The sequence below is a fragment of the Ctenopharyngodon idella genome, chromosome 6 (assembly GCF_019924925.1).
Source record: "Ctenopharyngodon idella isolate HZGC_01 chromosome 6, HZGC01, whole genome shotgun sequence".
Lineage (NCBI taxonomy): Eukaryota > Metazoa > Chordata > Actinopteri > Cypriniformes > Xenocyprididae > Ctenopharyngodon > Ctenopharyngodon idella.
Window position 1 is genome coordinate 14,308,886 of NC_067225.1, and position 12,231 is coordinate 14,321,116.

General features: G+C 36.5%; 1 long non-coding RNA gene across 1 annotated transcript; it reads left to right on the plus strand.

Annotated features, from left to right (window-relative positions):
• Positions 1-7,409: 7,409 nt before the first annotated feature.
• Positions 7,410-12,200, plus strand: LOC127514895 (uncharacterized). The gene is made up of 2 exons (XR_007930729.1): positions 7,410-7,681; positions 11,352-12,200. It is a non-coding gene; the product is annotated as an uncharacterized LOC127514895 (long non-coding RNA).
• Positions 12,201-12,231: the final 31 nt, after the last annotated feature.

A 12,231-nucleotide genomic window follows, 5' to 3' on the forward strand; every position in this document is an offset into this window, starting at 1 on the left:
AAATAAAATGCCGTTTGAAAGTTACGGTTGGTGGTCAGTTTGCGTGTAAATGTATGTTTTTGAACAACGTTTTTAACTTTTGATTTACTTTCTAGCAAGAAATTAGTATTACAGTATTTAGTATTAATTAAATATTCACTTATTTATCACTAAAGCTCCTTCTATTTTGTTTTAGATCATTATGCTTCCCTTGGCCCTGTTTACACCTGCTCTTAGGATGCTAAATACAGGTGTAAACGTGGTCTAAAATGTTTTGAGCTTGTCCACTTTTCACCACTTCCAGAGATAGTCGGAAACACATTTAACCAGACTGCTTTTATAGTGTAGACACTAATGTGGTCTAATGCATTTGAACAGACACAAAAGAATGACCTAACCCGATATGGGACGTGTTTTGAGAAAGTGCACCAAAACAACTGATTCAAACTTCGCTATGTTGTGGCAAAAAACATGGATTAAGTTTGAAATCGGTGTTACCATTTGTATCCTTTCCATTCACTTCATTTACTGCTTGCTCATAAGCAGATTAATGGCTTCATTCATTCAATCGTTTTTGTGTGCCGCACTTGGCGCTCCCGGGATGTAAAGTCTAATGAAATAAGAGGGGAGGGTCTGGAAGAAAACCAAACACAAGTGGTCACAGGAGATGCATTTAAAACACATTAAGACCAGGTGTAAATGGTAATGTTTCTAGACTGACCACTTGTGATCGGATCACTGAAAACACATCTTAAAGGGTTAGTTCACCCAAAAATGAAAATGTCATTAATTACTCACCCTCATGTCCTTCTACACCCGTAAGACCTTCGTTCATCTTCAGAACACAAATTAAGATATTTCTGATGAAATCCGATGGCTCAGTGAGGCCTCTATTGCCAGCAATGCCACCGAACTTCTCAAGATCCAGAAAGGCACTCAAAACATATTTAAAACAGTTCATGTGAGTACAGTGGTTCTACCTTAATATTATAAATCATTGAGAATACTTTTTGTGCAGCAAAAACAAAATAACGACTTTTCAACAATATCTAGTGATGGCCGATTTCAAAACACTGCTTCGAAGCTTTATGAATCTTTTGTTTCGAATCAGTGATTCGGATCGCGTATCAAACTGGCAAACTGCTGAAATCACGTGACTTTGGTGCTCCGAACAACTGATTCGAATCAAATGATTCAAAAAGCTTTCGAAGCAGTGTTTTGAAATCGGTCATCACTAGATATTGTTGTATAAAGTCGTTATTTTGTTTTTTTTTGGCGCACAAAAAGTATTCTCGTCGCTTTATTATATTAAGGTAGAACCACTGTACTCACATGAACTGTTTTAAATACGTTTTGAGTACCTTTCTGGATCTTGAGAAGTTCAGTGGCATTGCTGGCAATAGAGGCCCTCACTGAGCCATCGGATTTCATCAAAAATATCTTAATTTGTGTTCCGAAGATGAACGAAGGTCTAACGGGTATAGAACAACATGAGGGTGAGTAATAAATGACATTATTTTCATTTTTGGGTGAACTTACCCTTTAATACTAGGTGGAAACAGGGCCTCAGAAACCTGTCCGAAACTGGGAGGTACCTTTATGCGCAAACATTTCCTGCAAAGCCATTGCCTGATAGGGCAGTGAGGCAGAGGTCTAAACTTTCGGACAGAGCCAATCACTTTGATACCAGTTGCTTAATAGTCATTGCAAAAATGGTTCAGAAAAGTCCAATTGGTTTAGAAAAAAATGCGCAACTCACATGACTTGGATATGATTGGATAACTGGTCTAACCAGCGGACCAATCTCGTTGCACAGTTGGTGGTTTGTTGGTGGTTTGTTCAAATGTTGGTTTGATCATTCTGAAATGCCTGAGCCAAAGTCTGTCATCAGAATAATTTGGTATAGTGACTTCCCTGAAGTGTCTCACATATTCCCAAACACCAGGCATCCGAATGGAGGATAACATGACAGTGTTTATTTAGTTCGTCTGCATTCTCTGAGACGCAAGTCATTTATGATGTAGGAACTAAAAGCCACAGTGGCTTCCATTTTTATTACAGATATTTTGCACCAATTTCCCAGGAAGTGACGATTTTGTTCTCTTGAACGGATGGGATGGAAATATTTGCAAATGTTAAAGTTAAATTTACAACTTTGGGTGGAAACATAGCTACAGTCACATTCTGAAAGTGTCCAAATAATTTTTTACATTTTGTACATGGTATATACAAATATATGCAGTTTTATAATGACTAAACATCTACTTCAGCCCATTCAATATGGTCTTATTTTAAGATTTTTTGTTTTGTTTTTGCAGCCTTTGGATGCAGGTTGTGCTGGAGACAGAGAGACAGAGTGGGCAGTCTTCACCTACCTCAGACAGAGTCATGAACAGGCAGGCAGCAGTGAGGAGAAAGAGAGAACCTCGATCCTGTGATAGCCATATGAGATTCCACATGCTCTGATGAGTCATTTCTCCCTCCCTCCCTCCCTTCCTCATCCCCCACTCCATCCCTCCCTCCCTCCCTACATATGAAGCGTATGAGCCTGAGTCATCAGCTAGCTTTCTTTCTCTTGCTCCAACCATGCTGCCTGTCTCTTTTCTCTACTTCCCACCCTTTATTTCTCTAACTATTGCTGTTTCAGTTACTCTGCTGCCACTTTCTACCCGTCACTCTCATTCTCTCTCTCTTCCTGTATGAAATAAACAGCAGAAGAACAATTGGTTAGAAATGCACACACGTTTTAAGCAACGCCATTGGTTTTCCCCCATTCACATAAAAAATTCCCCTCACTGCTTGCCTTGGAGACAACGGATGGCCCTATGCCAAGATGTCAAAGTGTGACGTGAATGAGAGAAGCAGATATATTTGACATAAGAGTTACTGATTTGAATGCGCAACAGATCTCAAGCACTGGGATCTGGTTTTTATTGCAAATGGGAAACATTTTTAGTAGCTGAAACATAACCAATTGTTGAAACAAACCCCAGATTCTATAAACACTCTTCTCTAAAGGATGATGTCCATAAGGAAAGCACATTTTGAGGCTAATCACTATATTACAGATGCTGAGGGAACAGTACTGTTAGGACTGATTTAAGAGCAGTTCATCGTTGAGCATTGCAAGAGTAATAAGGATTTTTAGGGGCATTATGACTGGGTCAGTATAACACAGCTGCCCCTAAAAGTCCCTCACTTTTCTTGCTGACTTATTCACAGTTTCTTTGTCTGGGATCTGCCTGCTGTTAAAGAACGTTTAAGGTTTATACCATGGATCTAAAGACTCTGAGGAAACTGAAGTAAAGGTCAGTCTGGACTATAATATCCCTCCTCTCCCTGAACGAGGGCCAACCATAATGTCAGAGCCTTATTATTAGAATGCATTGAATAACTCAACTATTTCAAATGATGAACTATGCTTTACTAAGTCATTTTTTTTTTACCTGAACATTAGAAAATGGTCATTTACAAACTACAAACATCTCTTGATCATTCAGGAAGATTTTTCACAGTACAGAAGTTTGCGTGCTATGCTTGTTCTATTCAAATTATGCAAATACAATAGAGCTCTAACTTTAAAATTGGATTTTAATAGAATTCAAAGCAGATGCTTAATACAAACTCCAGCGTGTTTCAGTGAAGCTGTTGTAATGACTCGTTTTCTGAAAAAAGTTTCAGTTATTGGTGAATGGGTAAAGAACTAAACATAAAAATAACTTGGTTTATGTGAAATATTTGGTAAAATCAATGTATGTTTTAACTTGTATATTATGGTCATATTATGGGTATCTTTAATTCCTACATTAGATAGTGAGGTGAAATTAATAATATGAATAACATTTAATGAAATAACTTTTACCAGTACAATAAAGTATTATTATATAAACCATTCTATAAATTATTCTTGTAGCTTTTCATGTGCTGCATTGGAATAGGTTAGTTTACTGTGATTACAGGCCTTTGCAACTGTCAAGATGTTTGGCTGAGCCAGAACAATATTCAAATCCTTTGGGAAAGTATTGGCAGGCAACTTTGAGAACTGCTTAATATGACAAACTATATCAGACATGCTTGTAAGCTATTGCAGAAGACATACACACTAACAAAGCTTCTTGTAACCTGCCTCTGCCACTCCCTATACAGTAAAATCTTTAATGAGAACCAACATACTTTTATTTTCACAGAAACTAATGAAGTTTATGTTATTGATTTTTTATGTCTTTTTATTGTCCCTGAATTCAGTATTTTTTCGCTGTGAATGTTAGAGTCTGCTGTTAATTTTAAAATATGCAAACAAAATTTAGTAAACAAAAAGGCTTGAATTCCAAGCATTTAGGATTTGAAGACAATAATTATATTTTCTAAATTTTGATTGTAAAGCATATATTTAACAAAATTCAACATACAGGTAAAACACCTGTAAATAAATAAATATGGAAAATTAATTTGGACCTATTTTTATGGATTTTTTTTTTTTTTTTTTTTTTTTTTGAGTGTACCACTTCAATATTCACAAACAGTTCTACATTTTTAAATAATAAAAATAACAAAAGAAAAAGTATTAAGTAATATGACACCTAAGTTACTAGTTATTACCAAAAGCATATAAAATATTTAATTTGAACATTCACAATGCATAATACAAGTTCACAAATCAATTAGCTGACACAAACTATCTTACATCAATCATTTAGTTATTTATTTTGCTATATTTATTTTAGTACTCTGTAAGAGGTGATTTATGTCAAGTGTTTCCAAAGCTCTTTACTATAGTACTTTTATAAGACATAGATAAAAGATACTGTAAAACTACTTATGACTAAAGATATTTTTAGGTTTTTCTACACTCTAAAAATGCTGGATTAAGTTGGGTTGAAAATGGACAAACCTGGTTGTTTTGACCCAGAGAATAGGTTAAATGTTTGCCCAACCTGCTTGGTAATTTTATTTAACTCAGCTATTGTTTAAAATTACTGTATTGCTTACTTAAAATGAACCCAAAGTATGTTGGAAATTAACATTAATATGTTTAATAAATGAGCATTTATTAATAAGTTTAATGAAAAACAATTAAACAAGAAATATTTATTAAATTGCTTATTAATCAATGTTCATCTTTTGATTATTATTGTTGCCTGTTACGTGTCTGATTTTTCATTTTCAACCTATTTTGGGTTCATTTTAAGCCAGCCATATAGTATTTTGTAAACAATAGTTGGGCAAACATTCAACCTAGCCCAGTCACTTGAGTTGTTTTTAACCCAGAATTTTTGTACTAGCCTATATTTATATATTTAAATTATATTTGTTTTCTACTTTATGTAGGCTATAAATATATCAAATTTTAAATGTATATATAATTATACATTTAAATCATAAATTAAAATAAAAGGTTTAAGAAAATTTGAAAAAAATTTTTTTTTTTTTTTTTTTAATGACATCAACGATCCCGCAATAACAAAAAAAGAACAGAATATTGAAGAAGTGCTATACTGAACAAGAGCTTGAACTATTCTATTTCAGCACTTTATTATTATCAGTGGCCTACTGGAGATAAACTCCACTAGCTATATGTACACACACACTCATATTCAGCACGGTCAATTGACAGAGATGGTCACATGGGCCGAAAACTGGGACTTTGTAGGCCAGTTGAATAAAGGAAAACTCACCTTGCCCGCAAAGACCCAGCCTCTGACACACTCTCAATTGTTGCTGAATTCTGTTTCAGGTTGCGTGATCGTGCGTTAAAAGTGTATTAGTCTGTGTTAATCTATGGCATTTGCAGTAGACCATCGGCAAATCTCGGAAACGCGATCATCCCATTGCATATGACATGAGAAACAACGACACGACGAGTCCAGTGAAGACCGAGTGAACCTATCCAGCCACCAGGGTCTTACTTTTTTTACCTGTCATTTTCACCATGTCCACCACCAGCCTTCCTCCACGGAGCTTCTTTAGAAAGAAGGGTCATATCGCTTGAAGAAGAACGAAAAATGTTGCCGTGTAGTGAGAAGTTGCTGCCACTCTTCACACATTATCATCACCCGCCCCCTTATTTGCGCTCAACTCCTCATGAAGACACAGTATATCCACAGGGACCGCTTACAACATTCTCCCTTTGCGCAAAAGTGGACGAAGGGAAAAAGTCAATATTACGCGGTGGAACAGTGAGCCTCGTTAATGCGCAAGCCTTTTGAAATTCTCCATGTATGCTGTTTCTGCCAGAGCGACCCCATGTGCTCGTTATTAATGAATTATCCATCTGGCTGCATACACATGTCATATTTGTACATGTTGCGCTGAAGCGCCACCGACTGGTTCCTTCGACCACATGCGGGATGAATTGTGTCTGGGTCTAGAATCAGCGAGTCCTACTATGGTGAAGGCTTAGCTCATGAATATTAATTAAGCCAGGTTGACGTTGCTTAGTAACCCTTCTGAAGTGTTCATTAACGTACTCTAATTAGTCCTCGTATCTTTAGTTAAACCGCCTGCTGGTTTGACCTACTAGGTTAACGTCACTAACCTAATTAATATTCAAAAGCCAGTCCTTCATCGTAGTAGGATATGTGTATCCGCGCCCGGGACCTCCCAGAATTGGATCGTTGATGTGACTGCATAGCCTGGTTATTTCAAGATCGTCCTGCGGATGTGATGATGAATGTATTAGACTTGTCATAATAAATGATGAGCTTTATGTTGAATCAAACGACTAATAGGAGTAAAATCACTAGTTTACGGTATCGATAACCCTGCTAAAATTATGCATCAACGTCAAAACACATAGCAATAATAGAATGTAAATTATAAATTATCCAGGTTAATTGTTTCTCATTCAAACCCGTTGAATAATAATTAGGACAATTAATGGGCTACATTCCATTTATGCCGCCTCTAAAAGTCTGTGAAAAGTTATTTAATGTCTGTATATTCTGTAATTAGGCAACAGACTGTACATAAATACATTTTTTTTATTTATTTATTAATTTTTTTCAGTTGCGAGATGGTGATTGATGAAGAGACTGTGGATTTGAATAGATTGGACTGCTCTCATTGCAGCGTGGAGCGGCTCCCTGTGGTGACACATTAATATACACCCTAAGCATTTGAATTGTTCTACTTTTTCACTACTGTTGTGAAGAAAATTATTACGACACTCGTCTTTCTTTTCTTATTTTTAATAAGTTTATATATATATATATATATATATATATATATATATGCCTATATATATATATATATATATATATGCCTATATATATATATATATATATATATATATATATATAGGCCTATATATATATATATATATATATATATATATATATAGGCCTATATATATATATATATATATATATATAGGATAAAGAACATACATGCATACAGAACATATTAAATGCCGAAATACCAATATTCTTTTGTAAGATATTTTTGATCTCTCTGCAGTGTATTTTTACATTATATTTAAAGAGACATCGTTTTGTCCACAACAGTTGATTTACTTCATTGAATAATTCTCAATAGAAGACACGCCCTTAACATATGTCGTCATCACTGGAGCCGCTTCGGTCTCGCGGCGGAGTATCGCGGATTTCTGTCATACGGCGGCCCATTACATTTTAACAAAATATTCAACTGTACGAATGATCATCCACATTGCATCCGTTATTCAGCTAACATCGGCGAACCTTCGGTGAGTCTTTATCATTGTTAATCACGCTGTTTATCCGAGCAGGAATGTCAGCTGATGATGTTTTCATCTCTCTGACGCCTCTCATCATTTCCTAAATTCTTTTATCTGGCTGCTTCAGAAACTCTCTGATACTAAATCACACATAGTGCATTTTATTCAGCAGGGATGGTTATTTTACCCATAGTGAGCTATATGATCGGCCTAGTGAGCTAAGCAATAATGGCCTGTAAATCAGTGCAAAGTTGCACAGTTTCTGGTGGCTTTTTAAATTGACGATTGAGTCGGCAGAGGTACTAGTTTTTGAATTGTGCTCAAACTAGTGTTGCACAGCTGCTGTTGTTGTGAAGGATGTCATGCCATGCTTATATTACATGCAGTATGTAAACATGAGGGGCTGCGAGATGTATCTGGGCTCGTTCAGTCAGTGGAAAGACTGGACTGGTCAATACAGTAACAAATGATGTCACTGTCAGTAGGCCTATTACAAGCAAACAGATTATAATGAAACATCATCTCCTTTAATTTGTATCAAAGCGGGTAGCTTTTTGTGATTAACGCTACATTGTTTTGATTATTTTCCATTGAATAGTAAAGGTATTACTGTACGCACCAGGGGGGATTGTTTCATAATACTAGCAACTGCATATGGCATGCAAATAAACAGAAAATAAGAGTGAAACAGAAGCTTGTTGTCAGCAGTTGCCCTTTAAAGGGATACAGGTGCATCTCAATAAATTAGAATATCATGAAAAAGTTTTTTTTTTCTTTCTTTTTTTCTGTAATTTAATTCAAAAAGTAAAACTTAAATATATTCTAGATTTATTAGACATAAAGTAAAATATTTCCTGACTTTTTTGTTTTCATTTTGATGATTACAACTTGCTGCTCATCAAAATCAAAAAATCAGTATCTCAAATTATTAGAATATTTAATTTCAAGTTCTATTAAATTACCATTCTCAGGGTATAAATACTGTCAGTAATCCCAGCAGCAGTCATGGGGAAGTCTGCTGACTTGACAGTTGTCCAGAAGACGATCATCAAGACCCTCTACAATGAGGGTAAGCCACAGAGGGTCATTGCTGAAAAAGCTGGCTGTTTGCAGAGTGCTGTGCCAAAGCATATTCATAGAAAGTTGACTGGAAGAACTTAGGAGAGCTTCAAAAGGAGTGGACTGAAGCTGGAGTCAGTGCATCAAGAGCCACCGCACACAGACGTCTTCAGGAAATGGGCTACAACTGTCACATTCCACATACCAAGCCACTTCTGAACCAAAGACAACGTCAGAAGCGTCTTACCTGGGCTAAGGAGAAAAAGAACTGGACTGTTGCTCAGTGGTCCAAAGTCCTCTTTTCAGATGAAAGTAAATTTTGCATTTCATTTGGAAATCAAGGTCCCAGAGTCTGGAGGAAGAGTGGAGAGGCACAGAAACCATGTTGCTTCAAGTCCAGTGTGAAGTTTCCACAGTCATTGATGATTTGGGCTGCCATGTCATCTGCTGGTGTTGGTCCACTGTGTTTTCTGAAGTCCACAGTCAACACAGCCATCTACCAGGAAATTTTAGAGCACTTCATGCTTCCTTCTGTTGACAAACTTTATGGAGATGCTGATTTCATTTTCCAGCAGGATTTGGCACCTGCCCACACTGCCAAAGGTACCAAAAGCTGGTTCAATGACCATGGTGTTACTGTGCTTGATTGGCCAGCAAACTCGCCTAACCTGAACCCCATAGAGAATCTATAGGGTATTGTCAAGAGGAAGATGAGAGACACCAGACCCAACAATGCAGATGATCTGAAGGCCGCTGTCAAAGCAACCTGGGCTTCCATTATACCTGAGCAGTGCCACAGGCTGATTGCCTCCATGCCACGCCACATTGATGCAGTAATTCATGCAAAAGGAGGCCCAACCAAGTATTGAGTGCATAGAAATGAACATACTTTTCAGAAGCCTGACATTTCTGTTTAAAATATCCTTTTTTTTTATTGATCTTATGAAGTATTCTAATGTATTGAGATTGTTGGGTTTTTGTTAAATGTGAGCCAAAATCATCACAATTAAAAGAACCAAAGACTTAAAGTATTTCAGTCTGTGTGCACTGAATTTATTTAATACACGAGTTCTACAATTTGAGTTGAATTACTGAAATAAATGAACTTTTCCGCAACATTCTAAATTATTGAGATGCACCAGTAGTTCATCCAAAAATTAAAATTGTCATTATTTACTCACCCTCAAGTTAGATATTTTGAAGAATATGGGTAACCAAACAGCTGATGGGCCCCACTTGACTATACCATGGAAGTCAGCGGGGCCCCGTGAACTGTTTGGTTACCGACATTCTTCAATCTTCTTTTCTGTTCAGCAGAAGAAAGAAATTTATACAGGTTTGGAACAACTTGAACATTTTACAAAGGGGCCTCATTCCAGAGAGTCCAAATTAAAGTGCACATACATAGATAGAAGTACCTTAGTTTGGTGTGGAAAATCTGTTTAAAGGGATAGTTCACCCAAAAATGAAAATGATCCCATGATTTACTCACCCTCAAGCCATCCTTGGTGTATATGACTATTTTCTTTCAGACGAACACAATCGGAGATATATTAAAAATATCTTTAGTCCTCCGAGGTTTATAATGGTTGTGAATGGGTGGCCATGTTTTAAAACAAACAAACAAAAAAAATGCATGCATCCATAATCAAAGTAATCCATACAGCTCCAGAGGTTTAATAGTGGCCTTTTAAAGTTAAGGGATGCGTTTTTGTAAGAAAAATATCCATATTTAAAACTTTATAAATTCAAATAACTAGCTTTCGGCTGATGACTGTACACATAATGCACATGTTGAAGGATATATAATATAAGAGAAGAGGAGCTTGAGTTTGTTGCACAGCCCTATTAGTTTGAACCGTGAGAGGTGTCTGAGCTTATGATACTCCTACATCCTGCGTCATACATTGCGTCAGGCGTTTACTCATTTGCCGCAAATCGACTTGTGCTAACTATTTGAAGCTACTTATTAGAATTTATAGTTTTAAATATGGATATTTTTCTTACAAAAACGTATCCCTTCACTTTATGGGCGTTTATTAACCCTCTGGAGCCGTATTGAATTCCTCTGATTTTGGATGGATGCATTTTTTTTTTGTTTGTTTTAAAATGTGGCCACCCATTCACAACTATTATAAGCATTGGAGGCCGATTGTGTTAGTCTGAAAGAAGATAGTCATATATACCTAGGATGGCTTGAGGGTGAGAAAATCATGGGATAATTTTTAACAGACATTTCTAAAAATGGCTTATTTTATTTTCTACAGATGAAATTGTTTGGAATGGCATGCGGGTGAGTAAATGATGACAGAAATTTCTTTTTGTTGAACTATCCCTTTAACCTGCTGTAGAATTTGTTGCACAGCCAAACAAGATATTACAACAAGAAATATTACAATAGAAGCTGCATACAACATTAAATGTATACAGTATACACATTATCCAAAATGTTACTATTTTAGTTTGAGTATATTTTATCTTACCATGCACCCAGGTGTTTTTCTAAAATAATAATAAAAAAAAGTCATCAAGCAAACACTGTCTTATGTAAATACTCTTTGCTCTCCAGGCTTTCGCCGTGCTGTACCAATTTTTTTTTTTCTCTCTCTCTATCCCTCAGAGGGGGCGGGGTGAGTGAGGGCTGCTGTGAGGATCCCACACTGTGGGGCAGTCACACACTCAATGGTGTCTCCCACAATGAAGGCGTTGGTGGATGCAGTTTGGGCGGTGTGGAGCATTGGGGCCTCAATCTATGACTACATCCACACCAGTGCCATGGAAGAGCGCATTCACTCACTGGAGAGTGTTATAACCATTCACCAGTGTGTCATTGGCCTGCTGTCAGCTGCACTTGTGGCTCTTTTCACCTACATTCTGCTAAGAAAGCACTGACTCAGGACTAGTCAATCCAGAGAGACTATAGCAGTGACAACAGAGGGAATTCTATGTTGGTGTCAAGCTGTGTTCTGTTCATCTTAAAGGGATTTTAACATGTCTGACTTTTACCTAATCAATAACTTACAAAACTTTAGTTACTCTTTCTATATGTTAAAATTTTGCTGCTTCATTATCAGTTGATGCGATTCCGAGTAATCTGGTAAACCAAAACAAGCGTGCTACTTCATTAAAAAAAAATAGGCTTCCACCGTGGATTTCCATTATGGATTTTATAGGTTGTTCACAGAAAGAAGGATTCAGAGATGCTACCTGACCATGGTTTCTTTGCACAAGCTTGGTGAAAGCTGAACAAACACAAAACAACCACTGGATTAGCAGGCTTCTCAACCTGTTTGCTGCTATCTTCAATGGAGTCAGCTTTTGTGTAACTTACTTTTAAACGACACATTCAGCTAGCCAATGTCAAAGTATAACTTTGTTAACCTATAACATCTCATACAACTTATTTCTCAGATCCATGGGAATTTATTAATAAAAATCAGTGACATCAATTAAACTCTTGATTTCACAACTTGAAGTGTCCTTAATCACTAAAGAAACGG